We start from the raw sequence: 7,993 nt of genomic DNA on the forward strand, positions 1-7,993 counted from the left end.
CGCCGCAACCCCAGAGTCTGTCACCACTGGACCTAATGTTCAGGGGTCCCTTTACCTTTACTGTCCACAACATCCCCACAGGGTGGCTTCAAAAGAGGCAGAGACGAATTTCTGGAGGGGCAGAAGACCATTGCAGGCTGCGAGTCCAGGTGGCTGTGTTCTGCCCCCACCATCACAGGCAGAAATGCTTCTGAATGTCTTTTGCTAGAAACCTCAGAAGGGCAGTATTTCTCTTGTGCTTGTGGGTTCCCCTTTGAGGCACCTGAGTGGCCCCTGGGAAAAGAGGGTGCTAGACTAGATGGGCCATTGGCAAGATCTAGCAGGTTTCTTACTACCTGCGTTCAGAAAGCAACAGTGGCGCAGCGTGGGTTGTCAGCACCCGGGGCAAGGCAAGTAATTTGCACCCCCTAACCCATGGATTTGCACCCCCTAACCCTAACCCCCAGATGTTGCGCCTGGTGCGGCCGGGCCCCCTGCACCCCCCACGCTACACCACTGGAAAGCAAAATACCCAGATGTGCCTCTCTGGTAACGGCAGAGCCGATGTGAGTCAACAGGATGGTGGCTGCCAAGAAGACGAAAAAAGTCCCTCGAGTCCATAAACTCTAGACTTCAGCTGGTTATGAAAAGAGGTAAATATGTATTGAGATACAAGCAGATTCTGAAAATGATCTTACAGGGCAAAGCCAAGTTGGTCATCCTAGCCAACAACTACCCAGCTCTAAGGAAATCAGAAACTGAATACTATGGTATGTTGGCCAAAACTGGTGTGCACCACTACAATACTGAATTGGGTACAGTTTGTGGAAAGTACTACAGAATGTGTACACTTGTCATCATTGGCCCAGGTGATTCTGACATCATTAGAAGCAGGCCAGAGCAAACCAGTGAGAAGTAGATATTGCTGAACTTTACATTTTGTGTAATAAAACTGGTTACAAATCTAAAGGGGGAAAAGAAAGCAAAATACCCACTGAGCAGCTGGGAAATGTCCCAGGCTTATTTTTACTCCCACAAAATCCAAGTGAGAAGTCAGGTTGCGCTTGGGGTCTCCTCCCTCTGAGATGCATCTGGAGAACACGCCTGCCGCCTTTTATCTGGGGGGGGGGGGGCTCCCCAGTTGGTGGCACCGCCAGTTGCCACCTTCCCACCAATGCCCACCGGGCCCCTCGGGTGACCTTCGACGAGCCACCGGGTGCGGGCAGGGAAGGCGCGCCCAGAGGCCCCCCCAGCAGCAGCGGGGAGGGTTCAGGAGCTGGTACATCTTCTAAGTCAATAAATAAAGATAATCCTTAAATGCCCATTTAGCTCCACTTCCCGGCAGAACCTCAATTGAATTTAAATAAGCCTCCGGCGAGCAAATGCGCCGCTTGACAAGGACCTTCAGGGATGCTCCGAGAGGCTCCTAACCCCGCTGGCAAATGCGCCCAGATTTGCAAATCGAGCAGAAAGCGAGCCTTTTATCCAGCGCCATCTGCTCAGAGCGGCATCGCGGAAGACACAGCCTGCCTCCCGGAGATAGGAGGGGGAGCGGGAAACATGGAGAAGGGGCTTCGGAGATTCTTCTCCACCTCCCCACAGCCTCCCTGCTCCTCCTCCTCCTCCTCCTCCTCCTCTCCAAGGAGACAAGAACATGAGCAGAACCAAAGGAGGCCCATCTCCTCCATCCTCCTCTTCTCATGCTGAACCAAGCAGAAGAGAAGCCCACAAGCAGGGTGGATGGCGGCCAACAGATTGAGGTTGAATTCTGACAAGACAGGAGGACTGTTTTTGGGGGACAGGGGGCGGGTGGGTGTGGAGGACTCCCTGGTCCTGAATGGGGCAATTGTGCCCCTGAAGGACCAGCTGCGCAGCCTGGGAGTCATTCTGGACTCACAGCTGTCCATGGAGGTGCAGGTCAGTTCTGTGTCCAGGTAGGCAGCTGTCTCCCAGCTCCATCTGGTACGCAGGATGAGACCCTCCCTGCCCGCAGACTGTCTCCAGAGTGGTGCATGCTCTGGTTATCTCCCGCTTGGACTACTGCAATGTGTTCTATGTGGGGCTCCCTTTGAAGGTGACCTGGGAACTACAACTAATCCAGAATGCGGCAGCTGGACTGGTGACTGGGAGCAGCTGCCGAGACCACATAACACCAGTCTTGAAAGACCTACATTGGCTCCCAGTACGTTTCCGAGCACAATTCAAAGTGTTGGTGCTGACCTTGAAAGCCCTAAATGGCCTCAAAGGCCCAGTAGACCTGAAGGAGCGTCTCCACCCCCATCGTTCTGCCCGGACACTGAGGTCCAGCTCCGAGGGCCTCCTGGCAGTTCCCTCACTACGAGAAGCCAAGTTACAGGGAACCAGGCAGAGGGCCTTGTCGGTGGTGGCGCCTGCCCTGTGGAACGCCCTCCCACCAGATGTCAAAGAGAATAACAACTACCAGACTTTTAGACAACATCTGAAGGCAGCCCTGTTTAGGGAAGCTTTTAATCTTCAATGGACTATTGTATATTATTATTATTATTATTATTATTATTATTATTATTATTATTATAACACAAGAGCAACATTCTCCCCTCCTTTGGCTTCCAGCAACTGGGGTGCAGAAGCCTTCATAACATAAGACTAGCCTGCTGGAACTGGCCAGCATCCTGTTCAGAGAGTGGGAAAACAGCCCTAAAAGCCAGAAGAATCCAGATAGACTTCCTCTGGACCTGGAGGTTCCATCAGGTCTTCCCAAACAGGGCTTAGCAGGGCTGATTTCCATGTTGAATTCAAAATCCTCCTCAAGGGCAGTCATCTCCCCTTCAGACACGCCAGCAGGGGGGCAGGCAAGCCAGCCCCCCCCCCCTGCCTGTCCCCTGTGATGCCCAGAGGGGGGTGATGCAGACCCCCAGAGGCAGGACATGGGCTTTGCCCAGTTCCCATCACCTCCAGGGGGGGGGGGGAATAGGTGAAGTGCAGAAGAAGGGAGGGAGGGAGGGAGGAGGGGAGTCCTGGAAATCCTGGTCCCACCTGGCCTGAGAGGGCAGAGCCCGGACTGACTCCAACTGCAAAAAAAGAACAACCCTCAGGCTGCTGAACAGACTCTTGGGTTGGGGGGGGGTCCTGTTTGGAGAGGGGGTCGTTGTTGCTGCTGATATTGCTGTTGGCTTTCTGTGGGTTTGTTTTTCATTTTGTTGTACAGTAATTTATGTGGCAGTTGTTCAGTTTGATTTTGTATCCTTAAAAGCTTTATTTATTCTTTATGAATGACAACCTATGTTATGCTGCAGATACGCTTTCTTTTCATGTTGTAAGGTGTCCTCAACATGGTTTGAACCATGGAAATGCAGCATGCGAAGAAGGAGGGAGGGAGGGAGGGAGGGAGGGAGGGAGGGAGGGAGGGAGGGAGGGAAGGAAGGAAGGAAGGAAGGAAGGAAGGAAGGAAGGAAGGGTGTTTTTCTCCTGCACTCCTGCAGTGTCTCCCAAGACAAAATGAGGGTGGGATGGAAGGCGGTGGCCTCTCCTTCCTTTGAGGTTTCTAAGCAGACACTGGATGGTCCTTTGTCATGGATGTATTAGCTGTGGTTCCTGCTTTGCTGGGGGGTTAGACTAGATGACCCTTGGTGTCCCTTCCAGCTCTGCACTTGTATGATTCTACCTTCCTATCATGTTTTCTTCAGAGTCGCCTCCTGATTCCAGAACTGGCCCTGTCACAGGCTCCACAGAACACCTGCTCCACCTTTGGAGTGGTGGCACCTGCACTCTGGAACTCCCTGCCACTTGACACCAGGCCTTCCCTGTACTCTTTTCCACACCTGCTAAGAACATCTTTTCCTACCCAGACACGGACGGCGCCAGTGTACGTTTTAATCTCTTTTCATTTCATTGCTGACTTTATTTCTGAGTGTTTTAAAGAGCTGTGTTTACCGATTATTTCATTGTTTCCTTCTCCTTGTGGACTGCTGCGCAGCTGTTGTGTTTTACAATCGAGCCGTGTCTAAATTTCACGGAATAAACCAAACAAGCCCAGAGTCTCCCGCTGCATTTTCCAAGTTCGCCAGAGGACGGTTTCTCCAGTCATCTGAAGAGATGGCGAAGAGACTGGCCATCACTGCCTTGCCCAACATTTGCCTTTGCTGCGGTCAGCCTCCTCTAGAGTAAAGCCATGGCGGCCACCTGCCTGCCAGCTGCCCCTTTCCCTTCCCCTCTGAACGGCAGTTAAGCCAGGCTCCTCCAGGACAAGACCAGCGCCAGATTGTCACTTAACTCTGCTTTGCATTCATCTACTTAAGCCTAGATGGTTTATTTCTTGCTGTGCTTTGTAATATAGAATTTATTCCATGTTTGCCTTTGCTGTCATTTGAGTTTACCGACATGCTCCGTGTTTTGTCTCTTTGAATTTCCAAGGCTCTGTGTTTCGATGTTTTGAACGTTTGCTGGAATCAGCTGAGGGTGCAGATCCTGCTCAGAAAACAGCATCTTAGTAAACTCAGTCTGTCTGTCTGTCTGTCTGTCAATCAATCAATCAGTCATCTTTGCTGATGCCCCAGAGGTCTGGAGGCTTCCCTCCCCCTCCCCTTTTATGAAGATTACCCACTCTGAGACCCCACAGCTAATTCTCCCCTGGTCTCCTCGCTGGCCCAAGCAGGACCAATTCAGCCTCCTAGCCCTGGGGATTATCTAACTGATTTTTTATTTTTATTGTTATTCGTGTTTTTCTACTGTATTTTATGCTGCTTTTATAATTAAGTGTTTTAAATTAGTTGCCCTGAGCCCGGTTTTTGAACTGGGAAGGGTGAGGTATAAATAAAAATTATTATTATTATTATTATTATTATTATTATTATTATTATTATTATTATTATTCAGAGGCACAAAAGGCCCCCAGGTGGCCAGGAGGGCGGACTGGGATCAGGGAGGATGACAGAGCAAAGGAACCACAATCCTGCAAGCCAGGGGTTTTCGTGGGGTGGGGGGGGAAGGGGAAATTCTGGTTGAGGAGCTGAGAAGGTGATGGAAGAAGGCGAGTCATTCTTGGCGTCATTCTTGGCGCTGCTCCTGCAGTGTTGCTGAGCGATAAGAGGAAAACTAAGGGGCCCCGCTTTGATGTGTGTGCCTATGGAGCCAAGAATCCAGAAACACTCATTATTCCAGGTTGACACCAAAACATCTACTGCAGGGGCGGACTGAAGCACCCTTTGAGTGCTGGATGGTGCCTTGCAGGGCTGGAGGAAAGGCAGCAGGGTCCCCCATTCGATCCAGCGCAGGATGCGGCCTCAAAAGGTGTCAGCTGCCTCTCCAGCTTCAGCCCAGAAGCCGTTCAGGGCGCAGCACAGCTCCTGCAAAACCCTGCTGCAAGAGGCTGGGAGATAGCTCTGCCCCACAGCCGAGGGCTGCCATATTTCAAAGAGCGAAAAAGAGGACAGGTCTGCCAACTTTTGACTATGGATCGCTGTGACGACTCTCGTTTTACATACACGTGGAAAAGAGGATGTGTCCTGGGAAAAGAGGACATATGGCAACCCAGTGTTAATGGAAAAATCCGAGGGCTCCCTTGGACAAAAACAAAGACACCCACCAGGATTACTTGGAGCAAAGCAGCAGCCTGTAGGCTTGGCCTTTATTGAACTGTTGCAACAGGGTGCTCCCCTCACCTGCAGGAGAGAGAAGGGACCCAGAAAAAAATGGTGTGCAAGGCCTTATAAAGACTTTTGAAATTCCCGCCCTGTAGATCAAGACCAGCCCCAGAAACATCATGCATACATCACAGAAAGGAGGGGTTGAGGGAGGGGTGGTGGTGGTAACCTGAGTGTCCTGTCACCTGGCTGGTTCCCCCTTCGCCCCTCCCCATGAGTACTTTCCAGGTGACAGAGGGGAGTTTGCAGTTTCCTGCCCCCAGAGGGAAGATCCGATCATTGTCCTTTGTTCCAGTCCATGCTGAATCCACTCCCATATGGAAGTTCTTTGTGATCTTGATGGTCTTCTGTCTAGGACCATCAGGGTTGGCATAGCAACTGGGCAGGGCTCCTGTGGATGTGCTGGGATGGTGAAGGGATTATGGCTGGCCTGTATCAAACCTTCCCCATTTTGTAGTCCTTCCTTCATGGAGTAAAATAAAAGTGGAGCTGTGCAAATCCGATGTATGGTTGATTTTCTATGAATTTATAACAGAAGCGTAGCGTATGTGGTGTGGAGTTTGTACAAACTGAATGATGGGGGGGGGGGTTTCCTGCTACACCAGGCACGGCCAAAACTTCTCCCAGCACTAGGCATAAGAAAATAAGCAGAGCCTGGCTGCTGGATCAGGCCCAAAGGGGCCCACCTAGTCCAGCATCCTGTCCTCACAGTGGCCAACCGGACACCTCAATGGTGTTATGGAAAAATCTGGGTGTGAGGCTGCTCAGTCCCCCAGCTGGTCGGGCAGAGCCCTTGGGTCCCTGCGGAATAAAGGAAGGAAGGAGTCCAGCCCCCAACCGGAGCAAATTGCTGTAGACCAAAGTTTATTGCGCAACAGGTTCAAAGAAGAATTTTGAACCCCGAGGATGGGGTGACAAGGACTTTTAAAAGTTTCCCACCATATCCCAGAATACAGTTTGTACAGCATCACTGATACATCATTGCTACATCACTGACATGTCACAAAAGGGGCGGGTTACACATGTTTAGCATAGACAGATGTGTCAGGGCAACACACAAGTATAAGATGAGCATAGACAAATATGTCTTAAGTGCCCACCACCCAAAAGTACAATAGAAGTTCCTTTGCATGTCTGAAGCGGTAGGCGAGTCAGGTGATGAGATTTGGCTTCCTTTGGCTAACAATGAGCCCAGCAATTGTCACCTTTGGGAACTTCCTGGAGTCCCTTTTCAAGTGGAAAATAGCTTTGGAATGGAGGAAACTGGCAAAGGAGATGATTTTATATTATTTTTAAAGCTAGGTGACTTCCCTGAGCTGTCAAGTTGAAAGGATACATTCAGGCATAGTATTTGTAACATTTAACAACTTTAAAGATGTGCCCCCCCACCCGTAATTTCTGTAACAGTGGCCATTGCTGCTTCCTCTGGTAGTCCCATGTCGGGGCATGGCAAGATCCAGTCCTGGGGGGGCATTGAAGAATCTGGGGCAAGATCCCTCTCCTCCAGAAAGGTGTGCCACCTGCACAGAGGGTGGGCATTCAGCTGCGATGTGAGAAATGGGTCTGGAAGGGGGCAGCCCCAAAGCAAGCATCTCCCAGAGCCCACCAGTGCCGGCTGGGCCTGAAACGCGGAAGAGAAGAGGGGACATTTTATCATATGTGGTGGGATTGTAATGAAATTAAGAAATTTTGGGAAATGATATACAATGAATTGAAGAAAATGTTCCATCTAACATTTGTCAAAAGACCTGAAGCATTAGGGATTGTAGGAAAAGACCTGCCAAAGAAGAGAGTCTTAATAGCACAAGGATGGAAGAAGGAGGAAATCCCGCCTAAAGAATTCTGGCAAGAGAAATTGATGGACTAGGCAGAACTGGCAAAATTGACACATAAACTACGGGACAAGGATAACTGTGACTTCAAAGAGGAATCTAAAGATGCAACCAAGTGAATTGGACTCCCTGGCAGGCTTTGAATAAACACTCACAAACTTTTTATTGATAATAATCAGTTAGATAAATTAAGGACTTATACAATTCTGCAACATGCAGAGAGAATAGCATTTATAGAGAAATCAGAGATTGGAACTGAGGGGAGTCAGGGGGTGGGGGGAGGGGGGTTGTTTTATGGGAGGGAGGGGGGAAATGGGGGGAATTAAGGATGATATCTTTTAAGATTATATGTTTTGTTGAATTACCTAATAAAGAAAAAAGAAAAGAAAAGTGGAAGGGAGGTCGGCCTGGCCTTGGCATCGCCTCCGAAGCCCCTGGCATCTCGCAGACAAACAAGCCGGTTCCTCGTTTGCACGGCTTGGCAGGCGCGGCGGGGGAAGGAAGAGCCGTCCGTGCTCTCGGCAAACACCTCCCTGCGCGCTGCCAGCGTGGAAACTCATT

At 50.3% G+C, this 7,993-nt stretch overlaps 1 long non-coding RNA gene and 1 pseudogene across 2 annotated transcripts; both read left to right on the plus strand.

Annotated features, from left to right (window-relative positions):
• The first annotated feature begins 558 nt into the window (after positions 1-558).
• Positions 559-948, plus strand: LOC310850192 (large ribosomal subunit protein eL30 pseudogene; annotated as a pseudogene). The gene has a single exon. The product of its transcript is annotated as a large ribosomal subunit protein eL30 pseudogene (transcript).
• Positions 949-3,532: 2,584 nt separating this feature from the next.
• On the plus strand, positions 3,533-4,305 carry LOC310851027. Its single transcript, XR_014567545.1, has 2 exons — positions 3,533-3,823; positions 3,935-4,305. It is a non-coding gene; the product is annotated as an uncharacterized lncRNA (long non-coding RNA).
• The last annotated feature ends 3,688 nt before the right edge of the window (positions 4,306-7,993 follow it).

This window comes from Podarcis gaigeae (assembly GCF_964106915.1).
Source record: "Podarcis gaigeae genome assembly, chromosome: 8".
NCBI lineage: Eukaryota > Metazoa > Chordata > Lepidosauria > Squamata > Lacertidae > Podarcis > Podarcis gaigeae.